General features: G+C 45.4%; 1 pseudogene across 1 annotated transcript in view; it reads left to right on the top strand.

Moving 5' to 3' along the window:
* LOC308518596 (transmembrane protein 180-like) overlaps positions 1–16,467 on the top strand; it is a 55,025-nt pseudogene that overhangs the window by 20,834 nt on the left and 17,724 nt on the right. The window contains exon 5 of the transcript in view: positions 4,173–4,295. The product of the transcript in view is annotated as a transmembrane protein 180-like (transcript). The remainder of the gene's footprint in view (positions 1–4,172; positions 4,296–16,467) is intronic.

Raw genomic sequence — 16,467 nt, 5'->3', positions numbered from 1 at the left:
TCTGTTCACACAGCCAATGCTACAGCAGGGTTAAATCTCAGAAACCAAAGTGATATTTCAGATAGCTTTATGTCCTACATATTGCAATTTTCATTATTACACTGGATAATGCAAAATGACCTTTGCTTGTGACATTGCAAGAATTAAAAATCAAGGTTCATTTAATCTTTTTTTACTTGAAAGAGTGAATGCTGATAAGGAGAAGTTATGTTCTTTGGTAGGTCTGTGTTTTAGATTAGCTATAAAACTCACCTGATTTGAAACATTTATATATACTAGAGGCCCGGTGCACAAAAATTTGTGCACTGGGGGGGGGGGGAGTCCTCAGCCCGGCCTGTGCCCTCTCACAGTCTGGGACCCCTCAGGAGATAACGACCTGCTGGCTTAGGCCTGCTCCCGGGTGGCAGAGGGCAGGCCCAATCTCTAGGTGCAGCCCCTGGTCGGGCTCAGAGCAGGGCCGATTGGGGAGTTGGGGCGCCGCCCCCTGTCATGCACAGAGCAGGGCAGATTGGGAGGTTGCGATGCCACCCTCAGTCATGCTCAGGGTAGGGTCGATTGGGGGGTTGGGGCACTGCCCCCTGTCACACTCAAGGCAGGGTCGATGGGGAGGTTGCGGCGCCACCCGCTGTCACTCACAGAGCAGGGCCCATCAGGGGGTTGGGGAGCTCCCCCCTGTCACGCACAGAGCAGGGCTGATCAGGTGGTTGAGGAGCTCCCCCCACTCACTCACAGAGTAGGGCCGATAGGGGAATTGGGGCACCGCCCCCTGTCACACACAGAGCAGGGTGGATCAGGGGGTTGGGGCGCTGCCACTGTCACACTCAGGGCAGGGCCGATGGGGAGGTTATGGCTCTACCCCATCACACACAGAGCAGGGCCCGTGGAAGGGGGGTTGGGGCGCTGCCCTCTATCACCCACAGAGCAGGGCCGATCAGGGGGTTGGGGCGCCGCCACTCTCACACTCAGGGCAGGGCCGATGGGGAGGTTATGGCTCTACCCCGTCACACACAGAGCAGGGCCGATCAGGGGGTTGGGGCGCTGCCCCCGTCACACACAGAGCCACAGGGCCGATCAGGGGGTTGGGGCGCCGCACCCTGTCACACACAGAGCCGCAGGGCGATCAGGGGGTTGGGGAGCTCCCCCCTATCAGGCACAGAGCAGGGCTGATCAGTGGGTTGGGGCGCCTTCCCCTGTCACGAATAGAGCAGGGCAGATAGGGAGGTTGTGGCCCCGCCCCCTGTCACACACAGATCCGCAGGGCGATCAGGGGTTTGGGCGCTGCCCCCTGTCACACTGATCCCTGTGCTGGGAGGCATATTACCCTTTTACTATATAGGATAGAGGCCTGGTGCACGGGTGGGAGCTGGCTGGTTTGCCCTGAAGAGTGTCCTGGATCAGGGTGGGGGTCCCCACTGGGGTGCCTGGCCAGCCTGGGTGAGGGGATGATGGCTGTTTGCAGCTGGTCACACACCCTTCAGGGTGGGGGTCCCCACTGGGGTGCCTGGCCAGTCTGGGTGAGGGGCTGAGGGTTGTTTTCAGGCTCGCGGGTGACTGAAGCTCCCGACCACTTCTTTTTTTCATTTATTCTGGGCCAGCTTTAGCTTTGAGGCTTGGCTCCAGCTCTTAGGCCTCCGCTGCTGAAAGCAGGTTTCTGGCTTTTGTTTACCTTCTGTATTTGAAACAATGTTGCGATCCTGCTGGCTGAAGCCCGGAGGACTAAAGCAGGTTTCTGGGGTTTTGTTTAGCTTCTATATTTGTAACATAATTGCTTAGAGTTGCAGGTCAGAGGCCGGCAGCGGCAGGCGGGGAACGTTGGAGTCCTCTGTCACTGAAGCAAGCAAGCCTCATGTTCACTTTAAGCTGCCTGGCTGCTGGCTGCCATCTTGGCTGGCAGTTAATATGCATATTGCCCTGATTAGCCAATGGGAAGGGTAGCGGTTGTACCCTAATTACCATGTTTCTCTTTTATTAGATAGGATATATATATATATATATATGTATATATATATATATATATATATATATGGATTTCAAAGAGGAAGAGAGAGGGAGAGAGAAAATCATTGATTGGCTGCCTCCTGCACACCCAACATGGGGCTTGAGCCTGCAATCTGGGCATGTGCCCTGACCTTGAATCAAACCATGACCCCCTGTTTCATAGGTCAATGCTCAACCACTGAGCCATGCTGGCCAGGCTGGAAACATTTTTTGATATGTGCTCTATTTTATGGATCAGAGAGGCATATATTGTAAGACAGGCACATTATTAGACCTGTAGCAACATTTAGTCTACATTACCTCTTTTTAAAAAAATAATTCTTTATTTTTGAAAGTATTGCACATGCCCCCCTTTTCCCCACATTGACCCCATCCAGCCTGCCCCCACACCCCCGCCTGACCCCAGGCCTTCAGCATCCTATTGTCTGTGTCCATGAGTTATGCATATATGCATACATGACCTCTTTTTTTTTTAATGCAACTTAAATGGAGGAAAACTTTGCCAATCCAGTTCTTTGATTTTCTCTTTATAAAATTCCTTTCCTGGTTCAGGGTTTTGTTGCTAAGCCATATTTATAATAATGAGCAAGATGGTTCCTTACAGTTCAGAAACACATCTTTACTTTTATGTCCCTAGTGCCCGGAAAAGTGATTGGCTCAAATCACTTCTAAAATATGAATAAATTAACAAGCAGTAACTAGAACACGAAGAGTAAACCTTAATGAAACGGGGCAGAGAGACTTGGGTGTGAATCCAGTTCTACTGACAAACTGGGTGACTGTAGACCCTTAATCTGTTTCCAGTCTTTGAAATAGGAGTGACATTATCTTTCTAATGGGATTGTGGTGGGGCTTAAATGAAGTAATACCTGTGGCACACCTACTACAGTACAGAGCACAGACAGCTCTCACTCAGTGAGCATTTTATTTTTATTTTTTTAAAATATATTTTTATTGATTTCAGAGAGGAGGGGAGAGGGGGAGAGAGATAGAAACATCAATGATGAGAGAGAATCATTGATTGGATGCCTCCTGCACACCCCTCACTGGGTATTGAGCCCGCAACCTGGGCATGTGCCCTTGACCAGAATTGAACCCGGGGCCCTTCAGTCCATAGGCCGACGTTCTATTCACCGAGCCAAATCAGCTAGGGCTCAGTGAGCATTTTAGAGATCAGCTGTCTCCTGTTTGGATGTTAGTTTCTTTATTTAAAGAGTGAGGTTCTTCCAGTTCTGTAACCTCTCATGACTATGGGGTTAGTAAAGATATAATACATATATATATATATATATATATATATATATATATGCCTAATATGCTAAGTATCTGACTGAGCAGTTGACCGACCGGTCACTATGATGTGCACTGACCACCTGGGGGCAGACGCTCCAACTGATAGGTTAGCTTATTGCTGGGGTCTGGCCAATCGGGACTGGGCGAGATGAGGCCAGACACACCCTGGAGCCCTCCCATGGTCCCTCCCACTGTCCCTCCTTAGCCACTGGCCCCGATTGGCCCCTGGGCTAGATGGCCCTGATCAGCCCTGATCACCGGTCAGGTGAAGGACCCTACCTGTGCATGAATTTTGTGCACCGGGCCTCTAGCTAATAGATTAAAAAATATAGTTAAGTCTTCCTTGAGCCTAATGAGATAATAGAAAAAGTATAATAATTAGAGTCAAGGTGTACTTAAACAAAAGGTGCCTGATACATATCTATATATAAGCCATATATAGATAAATTAGGCCATATTAATGCCTTTTATAAGCCTAATATGCTAAGTGTCCGACTGTTTGACCATTCAACCAGTTGCTATGATGCGCACTTACCACCAGGGGCAGGCGCTCCAACTGGTAGGTTAGCTTGCTGCTGGGGTCCAGCTGATCAGGACTAGGTGAGATGAGCCGGACACGCCCTGGAGCCCTCCCGCAGTCCCTCCCCAGCTCCGATCATGCACCAGTAGAGTCCCTCGTCCTAGCCTGTGCCCTCTTGCAATCTGGGACCCCTCGAAGGATGTCAGAGAGCTATTTTTGGCTGGATCCCTGCAGGCTAGGCCGAGAGATCCTACCGGTGCATGAATCCATGCACTGGGCCTCTAGTATATGTATATGCACATATATACTTACACATGGCATTTGTGTGTGACATAGACCCATGGTACTTGTTCTCTTCCAGGTCACCCCTTTCCTCAGTGGTTTTTGGCATCAATGCTTTGTTTACCAAACCTGCTCAGTCTTTAGCTCCCATGGTTATACTCTTTAGGCTAACCCAGTATGTTTATGGAGACCCAAACAAAAGGTAAAGAGACCTTTGAAGTAATGTACTAGTAAAAGAAATATGAATGCAAACTCAGCCTTTTATATTACTAGGCAATTGTCTTGGACTTTGGATATTATTAGTCATTAACTCATAGATCTTGAGTAAGCTACAGTAATTAGTATTAACGTCAAAGGAACTTTAATAGTATCTTTAATGGTATTTTTTAAATTATGTGTACTGTAACTGTCTATGTAATTCATACTAAGCTATATATCGGTTGCTTTATTTAAGTCATTCATTCATTTCTTATTTAATTCCACATATGTTTCTGAGGGCCTGCCATTATTATCTGTCAGGTTCAAAGGTGTGGGGGATTCAAGATGAATAAGGAGCCCCACAAATTACCAAACACTGTGTTAAGGACCCTCTGGAAGCATAATGGGGCACTGTGGGATCAGAGAAGAGATCCTACCTCGGTCGGCCTAGGGTCAGGGAGCATGTCACAGAAGAGGGGTTCTTGAGGTGAGTATTGGAGGCTGAGTTGGATTTCCCCTTCTGGACACAGAAGAATCTCATTCCTGGTAAGGAAAACATTATGGTAAATGTCCGGAAGCATGAGAGGACTCTCAAGCTGTTCATTTAGTCATTCGACAAATGTCATTGAGAGCCTCCCATGTTCTAGGCTCTGTGACAGGGCTATGAGCAGCAGTGAAATCTCGGCCCACACAGGGCTTGTGTTCTAGTGGGAGGGAGTCAGACAAGAAATTAAATAAGTAAAGTACATAGTATGTTAGATGGTGATAAGTCCTCTGGTGAAAAATCAAACAAGAAAGAGAATAGGAAGTGTTGGCAAGAGTGCATTTCTAAACTGGATAATGGGGAAGGCCTGTCGAGGAGGTGACATTTGAATAAAGAAATAAAGGAAGATGGGAGGGAACCATGGCAGCTCTCTGGGGCTGGGGGGAAGGGTAAGGTTGCTGGCAGAAAGCACAGCAAGTGCAAAGGCTCTGAGGGGCAGCATGCCTGGCATTCTAGGCTGATGAGGAGGCCAGCCAGTGTGGCTGGGGCAGGGTAAATAGAGGGAGGCCAGATCTCATGGGCCAGGTTTCTGCAGCTCTGCTCTGCTATCGCTGTAGCTTCACTGTGAGGTCAATGGTGATAGTGAGGCAGTGGATGATTTTTCATTTGATTGTTTAATTGACTTTATTTTTAGAGCAGTTTTAGGGATAAAATTGAGCATAAAGTACAGAGTTCCCATATATTATCTGCTCTTCCAAATGCATAGCCTCCCCTGTTAACAAGCCCTACCAGAGTGGTGCCTTTGTGACAATAGAGGAACCTACATGGACACATCATCATCACAAAGTCCACACTTTACATTAAGGTTTATTCTTGTTGTATATTCTATGGTTTTGGACAAATGTATAAGGACATGTATCCACCATTACAGTGTCATACAGACTAGTTTCAGCTACTCATCTCTCCCACTTCTCACCCAGACAACCACTGGTCCTTTCACAGTCGCCATAGCTTTGCTTTTTCCAAAATGTGATATCGTTGGAATCATACAGTATGTAGCTTTTTCAGATAGGGTTCTTTCCCTAGTCATATTCATTTCAGGTCCTCCATGACATGATCACTCGTTTCTTTTTAGAATAACATTCCATTGGCTGGATGCACCACAGTTTGTTTATCCAGTCACTTGCTGAAGGATATCTTTTTATTGAAGTTTTGGCAACTATGAATGAAGCTGGTGTAAACATCCCTCTGCAGGCTTTTGTGTGGACAAGGAGTGCAATTGCTTGATCATATGGTAAGAAGAGTATTTTAGTTTTGTAAGCTACCAATCTGTCACCCAAAGTTACTATGCCATTTTGAAGTCCCACCAGCAAAGAAATGGGAGTCCTTATTGCTCCATATAGTCACTAGCATTTGGTGTTGTCAGTGTTCTGGATTTTGGCCATAATAATAGGTATGCAGTGGTATCTCATTTTAATTTGCAATTCCCTAATGACACATGATATGAAACATTTTTTTTGTTAATTCTCACCTGAAGATATTTTTCCATTGATTTTTTAGAGAGTGGAAGGGAGGGGGAGAGATAGAGAGAGAGAAACATCGATATGAAAGAGACACATTGATTGGTTACCTCCGACATGCACCCTGACCAGGGCCAGGATGAAGCCTGCAACTGAAGTACGTGCCCTTGACCAGAATCAAACCTGGGACCCTTCAGTCCACGAGCTGAGGCTCTATCCACTGAGCCAAACTGGCTAGGGCTGGAACATTTTTTATATGCCTACTAGAGGCCCAGTGCATGAAATTCGTGCACGGGGGGGGGGGGAGGGTCCCCTCAGCCTGGTCTGTGCCCCTTTGCAGTCTGGGAACCCTCAGGGGATGTCCAACTAATGGCTTAGGCCCGCTCCTTGTTGGCCTAAGTCGTTCCTTAGTGCTATTAGGGAGAGGCTCCTGCCACTGCCACCGCTGTTGCACTTGCCAACTGTGAGCCCGGCTTCTGGTTGAGCGGCACTCCCCCTGTGGGAACACACTGACCACCACAGGGCAGCTCCTGCATTGAGCATCTGCTTCTTTTTTTTTTTTAATTAAATCTTTATTGTTCAGATTATTACATTTGTTCCTCTTTTTCCCCCCCATAACTCCCCTCCTCCCAGTTGCCACCCCACCCTCCGCCCTCACTCCCCACCCACTTTCCTCATCCATAGGTGCACGATTTTTGTCCAGTCTCTTCCCGCATCTCCCACACCCCTTTCCCCCGCAAGAATAGTCAGTCCATTCCCTTTCTATGTCCCTGATTCTATTATAATCACCAGTTCATTCTGTTCATCAGATTATTTATTCACTTGATTCTTAGATTCACTTGTTGATAGATGAATATTTGTTGTTCATAATTTGTATCTTTACCTTTTTCTTCCTCTTCCTCTTCTTAAAGGATACCTTTCAGCATTTCATATAATCCTGGTTTGGTGGTGATGAACTCCTTTAGCTTTTCCTTATCTGTGAAGCTCTTTATCTGACCTTCAATTCTGAATGATAGCTTTGCTGGATAAAGTAATCTTGGTTGTAGGTTCTTGGTATTCATCACTTTGAATATTTCTTGCCACTCCCTTCTGGCCTGCAAAGTTTCTGATGAGAAATCAACTGACAGTCGTATGGGTATTCCCTTGTAGGTAACTGAGTTTCTTTCTCTTGCTGCTTTTAAGATTCTCTCTTTGTCTTTTGCTCTTGGCATTTTAATTATGATGTGTCTTGGTGTGGTCCTCTTTGGATTCCTTTTGTTTGGGGTTCTGTGCACTTCCTGGACCTGTAAGTCTATTTCTTTCACCAGGTAGGGGAAGTTTTCTGTCATTATTTCTTCAAATAGGTTTTCAATATTTTGCTCTCTCTCATCTTCTGGCACCCCTATAATTCTGATGTTGGTACGCTTTAAGCTGTCCCAGAGGCTCCTTACACTATCTTCGTATTTTCGGATTCTTTTTTCATTTTGCTTTTCTGGTTGGGTGTTTTTTGCTTCTTTGCATTTCAAATCTTTGACTTGATTCTTGCGCTCCTCTGGTCTGCTGTTGGGAGTCTGTATAGTATTCTTTATTTCAGTCAGTGTATGCTTAATTTCTAGTTGGTTCTTTATCATAACATCGAGGGTCTCATTAGATTTCTCGAGGATCTCATTAAGTTTATCGGCGACTTCTAGACAGTTCTTGAGAGACCTTAAAAGTGTGGTTCTGAACTCTAGATCTTCCATTGACAATTTTGTCCTGTTTCTTTGTCTCCGCATTTTGTTATGCTTTCTTGGTGCACCCCCTAGTGGTCTTTGTGCGCAGTCTTGTAGTTAAGCCTTGATTGTTGTAGCTAATACTAGGGGGGGATTTGACCTCCAGGCCAAGTGGCTGTGAGAATCAGCTGTGTCTGCAGTGAGAGAACTTCTGTCCTCTAGGGAGGTGCTAATCTGGCGTTTGCCTGAGGCTATCTGGCAAATGCCTCTGTGCAGGGCTTGGGCGGGGCGGGCGGGTCGCATGGGATCAACAGGGTGGGCTGGAGAGAGCAGTTATGGCTGCTCTCAGTCCTGTCCCCAGGGGCTCTGCCTCTCTGAGTCTCAGCAACCACTGCAAACCTCGGAGAGAAAGCTGCACTCGCTCCGACCGAAGCCAGACAGTCCCGCTTCTCCCGTTAGAGTCTGGGTCCCTAAAGACTCGCCTGGATCTGGAGCTCAGAGTCTGCGACTCCCTCCCGATTGAAAACGCCAACCGCGCCCTCCGCCGCTAGCCAGCTCCACGTGCACTCCGCACCTTAGTATTTGACTTCAGCACTGCGCCTCCTCTGAGTGTCGGTATGCGTTTCTCTTTCCTCCTAGTTGTAGGACTTCCACTCAGCCAGCCTTCCTGTGGTTCTGGGTGATGTCCGTTCCGTCTTTTAGTTGTATTTTTGAAATGGTTGTGCGAGGCAGCAAACTCCGGTGTTAACCTATGCTGCCATCTTGGTTCTCCGAGCATCTGCTTCTTGTTGGTCAGTGCGCGTCATAGCAATCAGTCACTCTGCTGTTCGGTCGATTGGCATATTAGCTTTTTATTATATAGGATTTGCCATCTATGTGTATGTCTCTGGTGAGGTGTCTATTCATGTCTTTTGCCCATATTTAAATTAGGTAGTTCATTTCTTATTGTTGCGTTTTAAGATTTCTTGGATTACAGTCCTTTATCAGATATATCTTTGCAAATGTTTTCTCCCAATCTGTGGCTTGCCTTTTCATTCTCTTGACAGTGTCTTTAGCAGAGCAGAAGTTTTTAACTTTAATGAAGTACAGCTTATTAATTACTTATTTCATGAATTGTGCCTTTTGTGTTAATCCAAATAATAATTGAGCCTGGCCAGTGTGGCTCAGTGGTGAGCATCAACTTGTGAACCTTGGGGTCACAGTTTAGGGCACATGCCTGGGTTGCAGGCTGAATCCCCAGTAGGAGGCAAATGATCAATGATTCTCTTATCATTTATGTTTCTCTCTCTCTCTCTTTTGCTCCCTCTCTGAAATCAATAAAAATATCCTTAAAAAAATAATTGAAATACCTAAAGTATTTGTTGTTTTGAGTTTAAAAAAAATCTTTATTGTTGAGAGTATTAAAAACGACCCTCTTTCCCCCCAATTGTCCCCCTCCACCCAGTTCCCACCCTGCCCCAAGTCTACGCCATCCTATTGTCTGTGTCCATAGGTAATGCATTTATGCATATAAGATCTTTGTTTAATCTCTTCCTGCCTCCCTTATCCCCCTTTCCTCTGAGAATTGTCAGTCTGTTCCATTTCCATGCCTCTGATTCTATTTTATTCACCAGTTTATTCTGTTTATTAGATTTCTTATTCATTTACTTTGATTTTTAAATTCAATTGTTGATAGATATGTATTTATTGCCTTTTTATTGTTCATATTTTTTGTCTTTTTCTTTTTCTTCTTAAAGAATATCCTTCAATATTTTATGTAATGTTGGTTCGGTGGTGATAAACTTCTTTAGCTTTTTCTTGTCTGTGAAGCTCTTTATCTGATCTTTAATTCTAAATGATGGCTTTGCTGGGTAGATTAATCTTGGTTGTAGGTCCTTGCTATTCATCATTGATTATTTCTTGCCACTCTCTTTTGGCCCGCAAAGTTTCTGTTGAGAAATCAGCTGACAGTCATATGGGCACTCCCTTGTAGGTAACTAACTGCTTTTCTCTTGCTGGTTTTAAGATTCTCTTTTTGTCTTAAGCCCTTGGCATTTTTATTATGCTGTGTCTTGATGTGGTCCTCTTTGGGTTTCTCTTGTTTGGGACTCTCTGTGCTTCCTGGGCTTGTAAGATTATTTCTTTCACCAGATAGGGCAAGTTTTCAGTCATTATTTCTTCAAGCAGGTTTTCAATACCTTGCTCTCTCTTTTCTCTTTCTGGGACCCCCATAATGCAGATGTTGGTACATTTGGAGTTGTCCCAGAGGCTCCTTACACTATCTTCATATATATATTTTTTTCTTTTTGATCTTCTGATATGGTGTTTTTTGCTTCCTCATATTTCAAATCATTGATTTGATTCTTGGAATCCTTTACTCTACCGTTGAATCCCTGCACATTATTCTTTATTCCAATCAGTGTATGCTTAATTTCTGATTGGTCCTTTTCCATTTTTTTTTTTTTTTGGCATCTTCACTTAGATCCTTGAAAGTCTCACTAAGTCCCTTGGAGGTCTCATGAAGTTTCTTGAGTAACCTTGTAACTGTGGTTTTGAACTCTATATCCAGTAGTTTGCTTTCTTCCATTTCTTTCATTTGTGACGTGTTTCTTTGTCTCTGCATTTTGGCTGCTTCCCTGTGTTTGTTTCTATGTATTGGGTGGAGCTGCTATGTCTCCTTGAGTTGGTAGAGTGGCCTTGTGTAATAGGTGCCCTATAGGGCTCAGTGACTCAGCCTCCCCAGCCACCTGAGCAGGGCACTCTAGTTGTGCCCCTGTGTGGGCTGTGTGCACAGTCTTGTAGTTAAGCCTTGATTGCTGTTGGTGTCACTGGGAGGAATTGACTTCCAGGCCAATTGGCTGTGAGGACCAGCTGCATCTACAGTGAGAGAGCTGCTGTGCAGGAGACACCCTTATGGAGCAGGACTTGCTTCAGTGGGGCTTTGGTGCTCACTGAATCTGCCCCTTGAGTATGTTGCTTATGGATGTGCAGAGTTGTAATCTGGTATGATCTGATGCTGACCACTGGGTGCACTGGCTCTTGGGTCTCCAGGCAGGTGCAAAGTCAGCCAATGCCTGGGGATCCCTGGCAGGAGCTACTGAGAGAACTGCAGATTCCTCCTATTTGTATAGGGTTTGGAAGTGCCCAGGTGAGGCCCAGCTGTGAAGCAAGGCAGGCTGGTGCTGGTGCCAGGTCTTGGGCCTTTTACTGATAGGTTTGGGGCTCCCTGACCCAGATGCGGTTTGTTTGAGTAAGGAAAGGCCATTCATATGCAAAAGCTGCTGTTGGGTGGGGCTTTAAATTGGATGGGGTAGGGTCTCAGGGAATCACCAGGGAGGAGCAAACATAAATGGCTGCCAGTCAGCCCTGCCACCTGGAGGAACAATGACCCCTGCGATTGCCTCTGTCTGGGAGAAACCAGCCCCCCATTTCCTGCTCCGATGTCAGACAGTCCAGTTCCTACTCTATGTGCCTGGGTCTCCCAGAGCCTTGCCCTGGCGCTGGAGCTCAGAGGGATTGAGTTGGAGTAAGTTCAGTTTGTGTGCTGGCGCTTTAAGAAGACCAGATGGATCTCCAGCAGCCTTGGTGTCACTGAGCCCCAATCCCTGCTTGTTTTTACAGCCCATAGTTATGGGGACTGCCTTTCCCAGCTCTGGGAGCCTGGGCTGGGGCCTGGTGTGGGCTGGGACCCCTTGCTCTTCATGGAGGCCTCCGCAGAGACTGTTTCCCACCCGAATAAAATAGCAACACATGTGGGCATTAGCCCAGCCTGTTCTGTGCCCCCACCCCTCCTAGCAGTCTCACTGTGCTTTCTTCTTTACTCCTATAGCTGTAGGACTCTCATTCAGCCAGCTTTCAGGGAGCTCTGGATGATGGTTGTCCTGTTTTTAGTTGTAGTTTTGATGGTTTGTGGGGGGTGACAAGTACAGGCATTTACCTACGCTGCCATCTTGGTTCCCCTGATCTTTCTTTTTCAATAGTGTTATTATTATTTCTTAAATCTCTTGCCTCTCCATGTAAACTTTAGAACAAGTTTTGTTGATATCCACAAAATAACCTGCTGGGATTTTTATTTGGATTGCATTGAATTTATAGGTCAAGTAGGGAAGAACTGACACCTTGACAATATTGAGTCTTCCCATCCATGAACATGGAACATCTCTCCATTTATTTAGTTGATCTTTGATTTATTTCACCAGAGTTTTGTAGTTTTCCTCATATAGATGTTATACATACTTTGCTAGATTTATACCTAAGTATTTCACTTTTGGGGTGCTAATGTAAAGGTATTATGTTTCTAATTTTAAGCTCCACTTGTTCATGTTGGTGTATAGCAGTGGTTCTCAACCTTCCTAAGGCCGCGACCCTTTGATACAGTTCCTCATGTTGTGGTGACCCCCAACCATAAAATTATTTTCGTTGCTACTTCATAACTGTAATTTTGCTACTGTTATGATTCGTCATGTAAATATCTGATATGCAGGATGTATTTTCATTGTTACAAATTGAACATAATTAAAGCATAGTGATTAATCACAAAAACAATATGTAATTATATATGTGTTTTCTGATGGTCTTAGGCCTCCCCTGTGAAAGGGTCATTCGACCCCCAAAGGGGTCGCGACCCACAGGTTGAGAACCGCTGGTGTATAGGAAAGCAATTGACTTTTATATATTAACTTTGTATCCTGCAACCTTGCTATAATTGCTTATTAATTCCAGGAGTTTTTTGGTTGTTCATTCTTTTGGATTTTCTACATAGTCAAGGATTTATTTTTTAATGTTTTTCATACAACTACCCCACCCCCATTTTATTATGAATATTTTTAATTATACAACAAAGTGGAAAAAGTTGTACAGTGAAGACTCATATATTCACCACATAGATTCAACTATTTATATCTAGTTATATTGGTTTTAGCACATATTGATCAATATATCCATCTCTCTATCTATACATCAAGACCTTATTTTTCTCACAACTTTTTATTATGAAAATTAAAAAAAATAGTTGAAAGAAAAATACACAAAAATCCATAACCACTCCTTACAATCAATAGTTGTTAACATTGTACCGTATTGACTTTATCTGTATTTATGTGTATTTGTGTATTTTGTTCAGGTTTAGTTGCAGATATAGTGGCACATCATACACCTTATATTTTATACAACCTTATAGTTTAGTTTACATCTAGAAATAAAAAGCTTTCTAATTGGAGAATTTTGAGCAGAGTAATGACCTGATTTAACTTCCCTTTCAACAGCACCCCTCTGGCCACTGTGAGAACAGATTCAATGAGGGGCGTATGACAGGGGGACCTATCATTTAGAAACACGGTTTATTGTGCTTGCTGACAGCTGGAGGGAGGTGAGGCTGGAAAAGTAATCGGGCTGACGAGAAGGACCTGCATGCTGCAGTTAGACTTTCTTAATCCTGTACATCAGGGTTTCCCAAATAGGGTGACTTTTGACTTTGTTATAGGAGTACTTTCTGTGCTATTACTTATTTAATATTTTTCTTCAAATTTATTTTAAGTCACTAACTTAAAAATCATAAGTGTCATAAGTGAAATTATACATAAAATCATTCATTTGGTGGGTTTCACTTTTTCTAACACAATTGAAATACGTAGCCATTAAAATAAAAAAATAATGTATAACATCTGAAAATTGTCACATGTGCTGCCAGGTCAGTCATTGAAGATTTTTAAGCCTTGGAATGACATCATCTGAATTTTGTTTGAGAACATTCTAGCAATGGTATAAAACAAGGATTGGAGGGGGGCAAAAACGAAAGCTTTGTTACTCACCACCTGTTATGTAACAAGTGCTCAGAATATGGAGATAAATGGAATAGGTTTCTGCCAGCAAGGAGCCTACAGTCTAGTAAGGGAGACAGACATGAGGACATAATGCCGGCAGAGTTGGAGGTACTAGTGTTGGGAGTGTCTAATGGTGGGAGGGACAGGCACGGTCAGCAGTGCCTTGGAAGCCAGGATCAGGAAGGCTCGACGGAGGAAAAGATGCCTCAGCCTGGTTTCCGTGGGGGTGTGGAAACTGACTGCAGATTGGAGGTACCCAGTGAAGAGGAAGTACATGCAAGCAAGGGCATGTGAAATGATGGGCATCCATTCGGGAAATATTGACTGAGCACTTACTGTTGACCAGGTCCTGTGCTGAGCCCGAGAAAAAGGGACTGAAGATGCAGTCCTCAGTCTGAGCAAGCTCCCTGTTAATTACAGTGGGAATCGTGCAGCTCTGTAGCAGCGCTACTGATAGAAGTGGGTGTGGGGTGCCGTGGGAGGGCACCTGCTGAGCACATCGTTCACACTGGGCGGCATAGAGAGGACCTTTCAGATGAGCTGTGAAAATGTGCCAGCGCCTGGGCAAGCACAGGACGCATGCGATCAGGTGACATACTTGCAGAAACTGCAAGTGAGTTAGTGGAGACGTGTGGATTTGATCCTGAAAGGAATGCAATATTACTGTTACCAAACTGAGGACTCATAATATCACAGTTGCCTTTGAAAAGAGCATCTTGCAGAGTGGAGAATGGTTTGAAGGGAGGCTACACGAATTGCAGAGAAAGAACAGTTTTGATGGCTGAGTTGATTTTATATGAACTAGAGCAGTATACATGGGAGGCAGGGAGGAGACTGACACGAGAGAGATTAAGGCGCCAGAACCAACAGAACTTGGTGATACCTGGTTATGGAGGCATGACTCACAACCTGTGTAATAAGAAATGAAGTGAGCCCTGGCCAGTGTGCTCAGTGGTTAGAGCATTGGCCCATTCACCAAAGGGTCATGGGTTTGATTCTGGGCCCCAGTTGGGGCACAAGTAGGATTGAAGTGTCTCTCTCACATTGATGTTTCTCTCTCACACTCTTGCTTGCTCTCCCTCTCTCTACCTCTATCTCGCTCTCTACCCCCTCCCTCCCTTCCACTCAATGGAAAAAAATCCTCAGGTGAGGATTAACAAAACAAAACAAAATAAAAAAAGAAATGAGGTGAGTGTATGAAGGAAGTGACTATGGACTGTTCTGAACAGCATTTCTCCTGTAGAATTGGAAGGGACTCTTTCTCCATCGACTACATGTGTGTTTTCCACCTGCTCTGGGGAAGGAAGTTGCTTGAAATCCAAGTAACATGAAAGGCCTCTGGCCGTGCTGCAGAAGCAAAGCATGGTGCCTGGGAGGGGAGAGGAACACACTCTGGGGTGGGAAGGGCTCTGCGCTCACTTGCTGATTGATGTGAGGGCCGTGCAGGAAGCAGGGGGCATCTAACTTGTGCTTCTGAGAATTTTCTTCAAGGACAGAGGCCCTGAAGGAGTGTCCCTCAGCCTATCGCACATTAGAACGACTCGGAGCTTGCGAAAGTCCTGATGCCCTGACTACACCCTAGACCGGTTAAATCGGAGCCTATGGGGTGAGATCGGTGTCAGTATCTCTGACAGCTCCCTAGCTCATTCCATTGTGCAGCCAGTGCTGGCAACCTCCAGGCTGGCTTCCTGGGAAACAAAGACTCTAGAGACCAATTCCTGCAGACCTGGCGCAGATACGGGGACAACCAGACACGTCGGCAATCGGGTCTCGTGATGCCGTCAGCATTTTTAGAGGCACAACTCCATCAGGGCTCCTAAGCATCACTTCTCTCCGATAACGTGATGTTTGTTTGCCATTTGATTAGGTAATGCTGATCTTGTCTGACTGAAGTCCAGAGGCCAGGTGTACACTCAGCAGGGTTTGGTCAGATGATATGAGCGTGCTCTGAGGCTCACCAGCATGACGAATTTAGCACACGTCTATCTGAGATAGATTTCCTACTGGCCAACATGCAGGACTGTATAGTTCAGGGGCATTATTCTTCCTTCTGCCATTTTGGAAAAATGGTTAGTGATTCCTTGGCACAGTTGAGATATGTTGGTCCTACCGGGTGGATTATTTTACTAAGTGTAATAGATCCGTATTTTACTTATTGACCCAAGGATATACTACTCAGCAGCCTGTAAGTGTAGCAGTTAAATTAAGTTTATTGTTAACGGAGGTTCACAGCTGGGGCGCTTGGTCAAGGAAGTCAGCGTGCAGTCTTCTAAGTACAGGGGGGAAGACCTTTAACGTGGTAATGTTAGAAACTGGTTAGCTTACTTGTTTTTCATAGGGAGCGCCTATTTAAAAATTGCAACGAAGTCTACACTTTTCACACAGAAAGAAACAACAACAATGAAATTCTCGTGTGCTGTGGAAAAGGAGTACACGCCTCCTCGTTGGCCAGTCTGATGCTCTTTGCTCAGCACTCCTCTATGCAGCGCCTGCTCGGTGCTAGCGGCCGCTGGGGGTGGAGACAGCCGCACGACGTGCTGCCCTGGCCTTCGTGGGTGAGGCAGCTGGGAAGTCCCGTGCAGGGAGCCAAGTCCAGGGTGGAGGGAAGCACACAGAGCACGAGGACCACAGCTTGCCACCGAGCGGCTTGTTGGGATGAGGGCGCTGCACTGGCCCCGTG

The sequence above is a fragment of the Myotis nattereri genome (assembly GCF_964212035.1).
Source record: "Myotis nattereri genome assembly, chromosome: 4".
Lineage (NCBI taxonomy): Eukaryota > Metazoa > Chordata > Mammalia > Chiroptera > Vespertilionidae > Myotis > Myotis nattereri.
The sequence above is the reverse complement of the archived record's forward strand: the minus strand, read 5'-3'. Positions and strand labels throughout refer to the sequence as shown.